The 12,949-nt window shown below is 38.7% G+C and overlaps 1 protein-coding gene across 1 annotated transcript in view; it reads left to right on the top strand.

The window, feature by feature from the left end:
- The window catches only part of PLEKHA2 (pleckstrin homology domain containing A2), a 607,368-nt gene that overhangs the window by 24,628 nt on the left and 569,791 nt on the right, over positions 1 to 12,949 (top strand). The window lies entirely within an intron of this gene.

The raw sequence follows: 12,949 nt of genomic DNA, 5'->3' as shown, positions 1-12,949 counted from the left end.
CGCCATACTTAATATATTCATACTTAATATATTCATACCTATTGTGTACACATGGTGTAAAATTAGGATCCCCCGTTCATTTTCCAGTACACTCCCATATTACTCCCAACATATTAATATTATTATATTCATTTTGAGCTATATCGTATGTAGTTTGTGCACGGTTATTGTCAGTCCCCTTTTCTTTTCCTCCCCAGTCCTCTTCCCCGCGATTGGCCACTGATAATTTGGGTACTTCCCACTCTCTATTTCGGCCACTGATATAGCCTCTAGCCGACAAGCCCTTGTGATTGTATTCGGCATTTATCAGTCTGAATCTCACGGCTCCATGTTTACACGATTAGCTCACGTTATTGGCCAATTATTACACACACCCCCTATATGTTCTTAACTGACTTCCCAGTGATTGGCTGATGTTACTTCCTTAGGTTAAGACCTACGCTTTTTTGTTTATAAGACACCTGCACGCTATAGGCCGATCATCTCCCATACCCCTCTCCTTATTTGGGACCTATGCCCCAGTATACGTGATACACGCTATTTAATTTATCAAAGACACTTAGGACGGCTTCAATTTTTTTGCACTACCCTAATCCTAGTTACTTTGTAGATTGCTGACATTAGCTTATTTCGTGTTTAGTATACATAGTGTTAGCCTTTTATTTATCTGTGATGGGTCATATTCCCATGCAGCGCAGTTAGCCATGCCCCCCACTGACATCACTCTTTCTACAAAACCAACATACCATTGTAACCATGGAAACAGGGAGCTTCTATGTATAAACTACACCACAGTTTGTCTTTCTTAACATTCCTGAATCTCTGTTGTCAGTAGCTCTGCCGATAATGGTTATATGAATCCCTAACCGTTATATTGGGGAATTTTATAATCGATCCACTACTACAATTTGTATTACTAACCCTGGAGAATGTCTACTCCCCCTTATTAGGAATATTTTGTTATAATAGCAATCCGCATTTTATATATGTCTAAAATTGGTTATTTTTACTTTTCAATAAGTATTAGAATATTACACACTTCTAAACTTATAGATCATTAGCATAAATCATAATAATGTTATTAAATAGAAATAGTTTATCTTTAAGGAAAAGCCTACACCATTTTAGTTTGCCCTAGGGTTCACCATATCACCATATTTCCATATATTTAAATTAAACTAAGTAATATTTCTATTATATTATCTAATTATGAACAATTTGTTGCTTTTGAAAAATGATTATCTGTATGATTTATATTAATACATATTTATGTTGTATAAACAAACCTCTGTATCACTGACCCCACCATATATGTATATTGGTATGCCCCATTAGGGGTGTGAATTTTTTCTGATCATTGATTGGCTTCTATTTGTTTTAAATATGGCAGCTGAGAGTATGTTTGTATAGCCTGATGAAACAGTGTGGTACATTGAGAAACGCGTTGCTGTTGTTTTTAATGTTAATACATTTTTACTATTTTTAAACTCTCCATTTGCTGACGATTATCATCTTTGGCCTTGGCCAAACACTTCACTTGGCACCCCAGAAAGTGTCTCTGGACTTGCAGTTAGAGCTCTGGTACATTGCTCAGCTCCCACAACATCATTCTTGGCATCCCTGGACTCTCCCTGGCGAGACGAGGACCCCAATTGGTGACATCCTTCTATTGTGGTCTACCGGACGACGTATGGTTCCGGACTGCGAATACTGCACTTTTATGCTCTACAATTTGTGAGTAGGATTCTTATGTTCCTATTGCTGCTTTGTTCTCATCTTATATGACCTGCACTATGTGGCACCCTCTATTTTATTCCTCTTAGAATTCATACAAGCTAACAGTTAGGAGCCAGGTACCCCAAACATGACACAGATAGCAAAAAGACAGGAAACGCCTATGTTCAGGGCAGGGAGCTAAGGGAAATGCTGTTATTTATGTGAGCTAAGTTATTGAGATAAAGCACACCTGTGAGGTCAGATAATACATTACCTTCATCTCAAAGGGAAAGTATCTGAGCTAGAATACAGATGACCCAGATTCAACTATGTCGCCTGGAGCCTTTGCCAAACAGATTCATTTTTAGCCATTGACTCTGTCATGGACCAGACATAATCATGCTAATCTATACTATAATCAGGTTTGTAATGCGTCCGTCGCCAGTTGTGCACGCATCCTCAAAGGAATGTTGGCTGTGTGAGGCAGCCAAAAGAATGTTGGCTGCGCGTGTAGCCAAAAGAATCCACCTGGATGTAGCGTAGGCAAACCCGAAGCCTTAAAAAAACAACACGCAACCGCCCACACGAAATAACAAAAAAACACGTAACCGCCTGCAAGAAATAATAAAAAACACGTAACCGCCCGCACAAAGTATAGCAAAAAAAACTTCGTCTCCCGCACAAAGTATTAACAAACACATAAACTGCAAACCTCCACATCGCAAAATAATAAAGTAATTAACCCCTAATCCGCAAATAATATAATTAAGATATTAACCCCTAAACCGCCAACCCCCCACATCGCAATAAGCCTAATTAACCTATTAACATTTAAACTGCCAAACCCCCACATTGCAATAAACCTATTAACCCCTAAACCGACAAACCCCCACATCCCAATAAACCTAATTAACCTATTAACCCCTAAACTGCCAAACCCTCACATCACATTAAACCTAATTAACCTATTAACTCCTAAACCGCCAAACCCCCACATCGCAATAAACCTAATTAACCTATTAACCCCTAAACCAACAAACCCCCACATAATAATAAAGCTAATTAACCTATTAACCCCTAAACCACCAACCCCCACATCACAATAAACCTAATTAACGTTAGCTAAACTGGAAAATGATGAGACTCCCTCAAGGTGTACTCAGTTCAGTATTTTCCCCAGAAATTATGGCATTATGAAGTAGCTGGGTATTGTCTAATATATAATTTTATGCTATCCAAATCACAAATTAATTGCATATTTTAACAGATATGTATTTAATGATAATTTGTGCATAACAAATTGAACATTTTTAATATTTGCTAATTTTAGCTTAAAGGGACAGTCTACACCAGAATTTTTATTGTTTAAAAAGACAGATAATCCCTTTATTATCCATTCCCCAGTTTTGCACAACCAACACAGTTATATTTATATATGTTTTACCTCTGTGATTACCTTGTACCTAAGCCTCTGCAGACTGCCCCCTTATCTCAGTGCTTTTGTCAGACATGCAGTTTAGCCAATCAGTGCAGATTCCTAAATAACTCCACAGGCATGAGCACAATGTTATCTATATGACAAACATGAACTTGCACTTTCTAACTGTGAAAAACATTCAAAATGCTCTGAGCAAAGAGGCGGTTTTCAACGGTTTAGAAATCAGTTTGAGCCTACCTAGGTTTAGCTTTTCAAAAATACCACCAAGGGAACAAAGCAAAGTTGATGATAAAAGTAAACTAGAAAGTTGTTTAAAATTGCATGTCCTATCTGAATCATGAAAGTTTAATTTTTACATGATTGTCCCTTTAATATTGGGTATTCAGTAAAATCAGCTAGGTGCTGCAACTAAAAAGGTCCCATGGAGAACACTGCAGTTTTTTGCCTGGCCATCCTTGTTAAAGGCCCTGGAGTTTTCTAACCCTTCTTAGGTCTCCAGGCCTCTCTTCATTATATTACACCTTATAGAGCTAGATTACAAGTGACGCGCAATTTTTTAATTTATTTTTATTTTTCCACTCTTTCCAGTCAAACACCTTGCCATATACCATATCCCTTTTTAATCCTTTTAAAAGCTTTTTTTCAATATTATTTTTTCTCTCAAAAAGTGTGTATATGAGTGTAATACCTTATTTATGTTTTTAATGTATTTTGTGACAACATTTTTTAACCCTTACTCTTTACTTTAGGTGTCAAGTCGCACTAAATATTCTAGCACAATTCCTGCTTGTGCTTGTGCACTACCTATAACTTTCAACTTGTAATATAAGAGCTATTTAGCTTGGTCGCAATAAGTATAGGCTGCACTAGAGCGATGGCAGACACACTAACCCGTCTCTGGTAAATAGGATTTACCATGGGCATTTAATGCCAAGTTGCACGCTAATGTTAGTGTGCCCAGCAATACTTCTATCATGCCGCTTATAATCTGACCCATAGGGGCCTATTTATCAAGCTCCGAACGGAGCTTGTGGGCCCGTGTTTCTGGCGAGTCTTCAGACTCGCCAGAAACACAAGTTATGGAGCAGTGGTCTAAAGACCGCTGCTCCGTAACCCTGTCCGCATGCTCTGATGAGGTGGACAGGAATCGCTGGAAATCAACCCGATCGAGTACGATCGGGTTGATTGACGCCTCACTGCTGGCGGCCGATTGTGAGCTGCTGGTGCAATGTTAAATGAAGAGAGCGTATTGCTCTCCGCATTCAGCAAGGTCTTGCGGACCTGATCCGCACTGTCAGATCAAGTCCATAGTGTTCTATGTTAGAGATTTCCTAATTTTTCAAAGATGTTGGCTAAAATACATTTCAGATCAATGGGCATTAAGTGTAGATTCAATAGGTTACCCACTAGAGTCCTAAAACATGCCAGTTCCTACAGTCTTGGCACTTTTACTACTCAGCATAAAAGCTATAATTTTTCAACATGTAGACCAGATTTTATGATAAAATGCATTATAAAAAGCTCCAGTATATCAGAGCAAACAGAGCTTTTATCCTCATCTTTTTCTGATAAAGAAAAACGATATAGCATGGCTTGTACTAGCTTTAAAGGGACAGTAAAGTCAAAACTAAACTGATTGGATAGAGCATGCAATTTTAAACAACTTTCCAATTTACTTCTATTATCAGTTTTGCTTAGTTTTCCTGGCATCCATTGGTTAAATAGTAATCCTTGTTGAGCTCAGTAGAGTGCAACATTGTTTGTTTATAGCAATGTTATACGTAGTTACAAATACTGTTTCCATAGCCTACCTAGGTTAAAATTTGATTTTACTGTCAAATTAGGTTAATAAAACTTTATTAATTTGAAAGCTTTTCTGCTCTTAAAGGGACAGTCTAGTCTAAAATAAACTTTCATGATTCAGATAGGGCATGTAATTTTAAACAATTTTCCAATTTACTTTTATCACCAATTTTGCTTTGTTCTCTTGGTATTCTTAGTTGAAAGCTTAACCTAGGAGGTTCATATGCTAATTTCTTAGACCTTGAAGGCCACCTCTTTTCAGAATGCATTTTAACAGTTTTTCACCACTAGAGGGTGTTAGTTCATGTGTTTCATATAGATAACATTGTGCTCATGCACGTGAAATTACCTGGGAGCCAGCACTGATTGGCTAAACTGCATGTCTGTCAAAAGAACTGAAATAAAGGGGCAGTTTGCAGAGGCTTAGATACAAGATAATCACAGAGGTAAAAAGTATATAAATATAACTGTGTTGGTTATGCAAAACTGGGGAATGGGTAATAAAGTGATTGGGGTCTAGTTATCAAGCCGTCAACCTCAAATACGCTGGAATTCCGCAGCGTATTTGTGGCGAGGCTGATTCGCCTTAGTTATCAAAGGCTAGATACCGGCAAAAGTAGAATTTTGTGACGTAAACTTCAATCCGCCGGACTCAGTCCGACACAGATCGATTCTTACGTCACTCCAGATGTTCCGCACACAAGTGCGGCACAATCTGACTACTTTTGCTAGTTATCAAAAAACTAGCAGGTACGCTCGGCACTTTTACGGCCCAGCGTACCTGGTTTTCAAACCGCCACCCTGGAGGCGGCGGATCCCATAGGAATCAATGGGAGTCTGACCATAGCGAAAATACAAGTTCGCTGCTGCCAGACATCCCATTGATTCCTATGGGAGCTGTCTACACCTAACACCCTAACATGTACCCCGAGTCTAAACACCACTAATCTGCCCCCCCTACACCGCCGCAACTAAATAAAGTTATTACCCCCTAAACCGCCGCTCGCGGAGCCCACCGCAACTATAATATATGTATTAACCCCTAAACCGCCGCTCCCGGAGCCCACCGCCACCTACATTATACCTAGTAACCCCTATCCTGCCCCCTATACCGCCGCCCTCTATAATAAAGTTATTAACCCCTATCCTGCCAATCTCGCACCTCGCCGCAACTAAATAAATAGTTTAACCCCTAAACCGCCGCTCCCGGACCCTGCCGCAACCTATATTCAATTTATTAACCCCTATCCTGCCCCCCTACACCGTCGCCACCTATAATAAATTTATTAACCCCTATCCTGCCCCCCACTACACCGCCGCCACTGTAATAAATTTATTAACCCCTAAACCTAAGTCTAACACTAACCCTAACACCCCCTAACTTAAATATTAATTAAATCGAAATAATATTTCTATTATTAACTAAATTAATCCTATTTTAAACTAAATACTTACCTGTAAAATAAACCCTAAGATAGCTACAATGTAATTAATAATTACATTGTAGCTATCTTAGGGTTTATATTTATTTTACAGGTAACTTTGTATTTATTTTAGCTAGTTAGAATAGTTATTAAATAGTTATTAACTATTTAATAACTACCTAGCTAAAAGAAATACAAAATTACCTGTAAAATAAATCCTAACCTAAGTTACAATTAAACCTAACACTACACTATCATTAAATAAATTAACTAAAAATAACTACAATTAAATACAATTACATAAACTAACTAAAGTACAAAAAATAAAAAAAGCTAAGTTACAAAAAAAAAAAAAAGGTTACAAACATTTAAAAAATATTACAACAATTTTAAGCTAATTACACCTAATCTAAGCCCCCTAATAAAATAACAACCCCCCAAAATAAAAAAATGCCCTACCCTATTCTAAATTAAAAGAAAAATACAACCCCCCCAACATTAAAACCCACCACCCACATACCCCTAATCTAACCCAAACCCCCCTTAAAATAACCTAACACTAAGCCCCTGAAGATCATCCTACCTTGAGTCGTCTTCACTCAGCTGAGCAGCGATGGAACCGAAGAGGACATCCGGAGCGGCAGAAGTTATCCTCCAAGGGGCGCTGAAGAAGTCTTCTATCCGGGCGATGTCATCTTCCAAGAGGCGCTGAAGAAGTCTTCTATCCGGGCGATGTCATCTTCCAAGCCGGGTCTTCAATCTTCATCCCGCCGACGCGGAACATCCTTCTTTACCGACGGACTACCGACGAATGAAGGCTCCTTTAAGGGACATCATCCAAGATGGCGTCCCATCAATTCCGATTGGCTGATAGGATTCTATCAGCCAATCGGAATTAAGGTAGGAAAAATCTGATTGGCTGATTGAATCAGCCAATCAGATTCAAGTTCAATCCGATTGGCTGATCCAATCAGCCAATCAGATTGAGCTTGCATTCTATTGGCTGTTCCGATCAGCCAATAGAATGCAAGCTCAATCTGATTGGCTGATTGGATCAGCCAATCGGATTGAACTTGAATCTGATTGGCTGATTCAATCAGCCAATCAGATTTTTCCTACCTTAATTCCGATTGGCTGATAGAATCCTATAAGCCAATCGGAATTGAAGGGACACCATCTTGGATGACGTCCCTTAAAGGAGCCTTCATTCGTTGGTAGTCCGTCGGTAAAGAAGGATGTTCCGCGTCGGCGGGATGAAGATTGAAGACCTGGCTTGGAAGATGACATCGCCCGGATAGAAGACTTCTTCAGCGCCTCTTGGAAGATGACATCGCCCGGATAGAAGACTTCTTCAGCGCCCCTTGGAGGATAACTTCTGCCGCTCCGGATGTCCTCTTCGGTTCCATCGCTGCTCAGCTGAGTGAAGACGACTCAAGGTAGGATGATCTTCAGGGGATTAGTGTTAGGTTATTTTAAGGGGGGTTTGGGTTAGATTAGGGGTATGTGGGTGGTGGGTTTTAATGTTGGGGGGGGGGTTGTATTTTTCTTTTACAGGCAAAAGAGCTGAATTCTTTGGGGCATGCCCCACAAAAGGCCCTTTTAAGGGCTGGTAAGGTAAAAGAGCTTTGAACTTTTTTAATTTAGAATAGGGTAGGGCATTTTTTTATTTTGGGGGGGGTTGTTATTTTATTAGGGGGCTTAGATTAGGTGTAATTAGCTTAAAATTGTTGCAATATTTTTTTAAATGTTTGTAACCTATTTTTTTTTTTGTAACTTAGCTTTTTTTATTTTTTGTACTTTAGTTAGTTTATGTAATTGTATTTAATTGTAGTTATTTGTAGTTAATTTATTTAATGATAGTGTAGTGTTAGGTTTAATTGTAACTTAGGTTAGGATTTATTTTACAGGTAATTTTGTATTTCTTTTAGCTAGGTAGTTATTAAATAGTTAATAACTATTCAATAACTATTCTAACTAGCTAAAATAAATACAAAGTTACTTGTAAAATAAATATAAACCCTAAGATAGCTACAATGTAATTATTAATTAAATTGTAGCTATCTTAGGGTTTATTTTACAGGTAAGTATTTAGTTTTAATTAGGAATAATTTATTTAAGTATAGTGTAGTGTTAGGTGTAATTGTAACTTAGGTTAGTTTTTATTTTACAGGTTAATTTCTCTTTATTTTAGCTAGGTAAGCTATTAAATAGTTAATAACTATTTAATAGCTATTGTACCTAGTTAAAATAAATTGAAATTTGCCTGTAAAATAAAAATAAATCCTAACATAGCTACAATATAATTATTATTTATATTGTAGCTATATTAGGGTTTATTTTAAAGGTAAGTATTTAGTTTTAAATAGGATTAATTTAGTTCATAATAGAAATATTATTTCGATTTATTTAATTAATATTTAAGTTAGGGGGTGTTAGGGTTAGTGTTAGACTTAGGTTTAGGGGTTAATAAATTTATTACAGTGGCGGCGGTGTAGTGGGGGGCAGGATAGGGGTTAATAAATTTATTATAGGTGGCGACGGTGTAGGGGGGGCAGGATAGGGGTTAATAAATTTAATATAGGTTGCGGCGGGGTCAGGGAGCGGCGGTTTATGGGTTAAACTATTTATTTAGTTGCGGCGAGGTGCGGGATCAGCAGGATAGGGGTTAATAACTTTATTATAGAGGGCGACGGTATAGGGGGGCAGGATAGGGGTTACTAGGTATAATGTAGGTGGCAGCGGTGTCCGGGAGCGGCGGTTTAGGGGTTAATACATTTATAAGAGTTGCGGCTGGGTCTAGGGGTTAATACATTTATAAGAGTTGCGGCGGGGTCTAGGAGCGGCGGTTTAGGAGTTAGTAACTTTATTTAGTTGCGGGGGGCTCCGGGGGCGCCGGTATAGGGGGTAAAACAGTGTAGTTTACTGTGAGTGCTTAGTGACAGGCTAGCAATAAAGCTGTCAAAAAGCCGAAGAGCAGCGAGATTGATGATTGATAACTCTCACAGTCCGCTGCTCTCCGCCCGTACTTGGTGCGCGGCTTTTTGACAGATTTATTGATAACTTAGGCGTATTTTTTCAGGTCCGCGGCGGCGAAGGTAGGCGAGCTTAGGCGGGCGTATTGGGCCGGCGAAGGCAAGAAAGTTGACACGATGATAACTACCCCCCATTATCTATCTTTTAAAACAATAACATTTCTGGTGTAGACTGTCCCTTTAATAGCTCCAAATACCATATACTTATTCTGGAAAACATTTACATCCAGTATCTGCCATTTGCAGTGGACTTGCAACATTACTTGCTGTGACTCTTCCATTTGGAATGTCTATATGAGACATTCCTGAGACCTTTCATCATCCTGTTTGCACCACTTATTACAGAAATTCTGAAAAAGAGCATTATAGCTAACATTTTTCTAGTGTCAAAAGGATTGGATCTGCTGTAAGTATTCAAAATTCTTCAGTGCTACGGTTGAATTAAAATATAATACAGTAATTGCCAAACCAGAAGATTTTAAGCTTTGGGACACACTTCATATGGAAAGTATGGCGTTTTTTTTCAGACTAAAAAACACTGGATTTAATATCATACCTGTACAATTTTAATAGGCAATGTATCCACTTCAGTGAAGAAATTAAACAAGAAGAAGGCTGTTTTGTAAAAAAAAAAAATCATCTCAAACTATATATATATATATATATATATATATATATATATGTATATATGTCATATATACACACACATTTACATACACACACACATACATATTTACACTTACATACACAAAGTGTTGTATTTAGGTTTTGTGCTGCCCTAGGCAGTCAAAATTCTGCTGCCCCCTCCACACCTCCCATCCCCCTTGTTTTAGGCCTTTTTTGGCAATAATATTTTTTTTTATGGCAAGTAAATGTTTTTTTAAAAATTCAACTTTTTTAGCTATTACTCTTTTACATTGGAAAGTGCTTTATTTGGAGAGATGAGTAACCGGGAAAAGTAAATATTTCATGACATGAAACTGCATAGGGTGGTAAACTAGTAAGAGGTTTAAAGCCTTAAAGGCCTGGGAAGTGGGAATGCGATTTTTTTTAAAAATAAGGAAAATGCACTGTGTGTTTTAAAAAGTATCCTACATTAAAAATATTCCTAGTGTAACATTCAAGATCTCCTATTTCCCTGATATATATAGAAACTAAATTAACAAGGCCAAATTATACTCCCATATAGAAATAAAAAAATAATAATATTGCAAGCATTATATATATATATATATATATATATATATATATATATATATATATATATATATATAAAAAAAAAAAACTATATATATATATAAATATTATGAAGTGATGCCCAACAGCTTTGTGCCTGGCTGGCACCTGGCACATAGCCTTGCCTGTGGGGCAGAGTAGGGGTGGTGTAGGAAGCAGGTACCTTTGACCTTTGCTGTGTAGGTAGTCAGCGCTGGCTGAGGAACAGTCCGGGGTGCAGCTTACTTCAATCTCCTCATAGAAATCCGTCTCGGTATCGGATTGTCCTTAGGCAGCATCTAATGAGTGGGGTGGGGAAGAGCAAAGGAGCTCAGCTGACCTGTTGTCTGGTGTGCTCCCTGATAACACCTCCCCATCCTTCTAGCGCGGTGCTTCTAGATAAGTGCTCTGAACGACCCTGGGTAGGAACAGCAGTTGCAGGTCCTGCTTGAGGGAGAGAACAGACTTCTACTTGAGGGGGACATTTGAATATAGCGTTAGTTGCGCGGAGTTACAGTACACTGACTACACTGCAAACTCCAAACTACTGTGCTCCACTGTTGCCTTCCCGGGTAGGAACTGCAACTGCATAGGAGCTGCAGCAGAAGTTCCTACATTGAGGGAGGGAATTAGAGTTAGGAGGACTTACAACATGTAGGGCTCAGAAGGGCTGGGGTACTAATAAAAGGACACACACTTGATGTGAGTGCCGCTGTGCCTACCAACAACCTTGACCCATGGTTTGCCCCCTACTCTGCTGCTCCCCACAGAGCCTGCAGAAAGTGCCGCCCCCTCCAATCTGGTGCCCTAGGCCCGTGCCTACACCCCCCCCCACACATACATATTTACACTTACATATACACACACACGCATACATATTTACACTTATATACACACACACGCATACATATTTACACTTACATACACACACACATACATATTTACACTTACATACACATATACATATTTACACTTACATACACACACATACTGTACATACATATTTACACTTACATACACACACACATACATATTTACACTTACTTATACATTTAATATATGTGCAAGTTCAACTTATGGGGTTAAACACACAGAAATACAGTGCAGGTCATAGTTTTATGAAATAAAAGCATCTAACGTTAAAAGAAGAAAAAAAACTTTAATGCTGGGCATAGCAGAGTGCTGACATGTAAGTTGTAGACTTGTAGCCTAAATTAAAAATGAGGAAAACTAGAGGACTGGGAGCTGGTTCACAAACTAAAAGACCTGTCCATATTTGGCGCTAATCATCACATTTTATGCTTCAACTGTTCAACATGTATATATCACACTGCTTAATTCAGCGATACATTGCCTTAGCTGTGATGGCACCCCTTGATGCTGGATCCGACTTCTGTATCTGTCCAATCATACCCGGCAGCCATCACCACAGTGGAGACCTCCTTTAACGGCGTCCTCACAGACACACTCCAGCTCCTGCTTTGAGGGAACAGTGACTGCGGGCAGTTGAGGGATATGCGTCATCACGCACATGTGGGAGGAGGAGCCTCATCAGCACGGTGAAGGCTGGTTCTTCTTACTCACACATCAAAAGATAAGAAGGTATAGGGCTGGGTTGGGGGCAGCTGCGCTGCAGGCACCTAGAAATAAGTGCAGAGGGCTTGAAGCCTATACTTCTATCTATCCCACGTACGGTGTGATAGATAAAAGTAAAAATTGCATTTTTTTTTATTTATTTTTTATTACAAAACTGGACTGGAACCTTTTTTGCTGAATAAATATAATTTCAGCAATTTCAGGCTATTGGAAAAATTATATTTATTCAGCAAAAAAAGTTTTTTCTTTTTTTTTTCTTTATTTTGTTCTCTCAAGGGGTTCACGTGCACCTGTGCTCCTATGGAGGAGCCTCCACTGGTGTGAGGGTACATAATGTAGTAAGATGGACACCAAGATCCATTCTTCTCTCCAACATTTTGGAACTCAGAGCCAAGACTATGCCATTATGATATTTCCATTTGCAGTGGAAACCAAAGCTATAGCTTTATGTATAACAGGACAGAAATTTCATACATATGATTTCAAAGATCGACAAAAAGTTGCTCACTCGAGGGCAGTTCCATGTGGCAGCCATGTTGGCTGAATATGTTTGAGGCTGTGAGGATGAGCTGAATATTGTCTAAGAGAGACATGATCCATATCTATCACTTATAGATTTTGTCACAGTAGTGTGTGCTAAATAGATTGAGCTCAGTTGTATGGAGAACTCCACCCTTAACAACAAGAACAGTGAGGCCTGATTCAGGTATAGCAGCTCATATATG

The sequence above is a fragment of the Bombina bombina genome, chromosome 6, assembly GCF_027579735.1.
Source record: "Bombina bombina isolate aBomBom1 chromosome 6, aBomBom1.pri, whole genome shotgun sequence".
Lineage (NCBI taxonomy): Eukaryota > Metazoa > Chordata > Amphibia > Anura > Bombinatoridae > Bombina > Bombina bombina.
The sequence above is the reverse complement of the archived record's forward strand: the minus strand, read 5'-3'. Positions and strand labels throughout refer to the sequence as shown.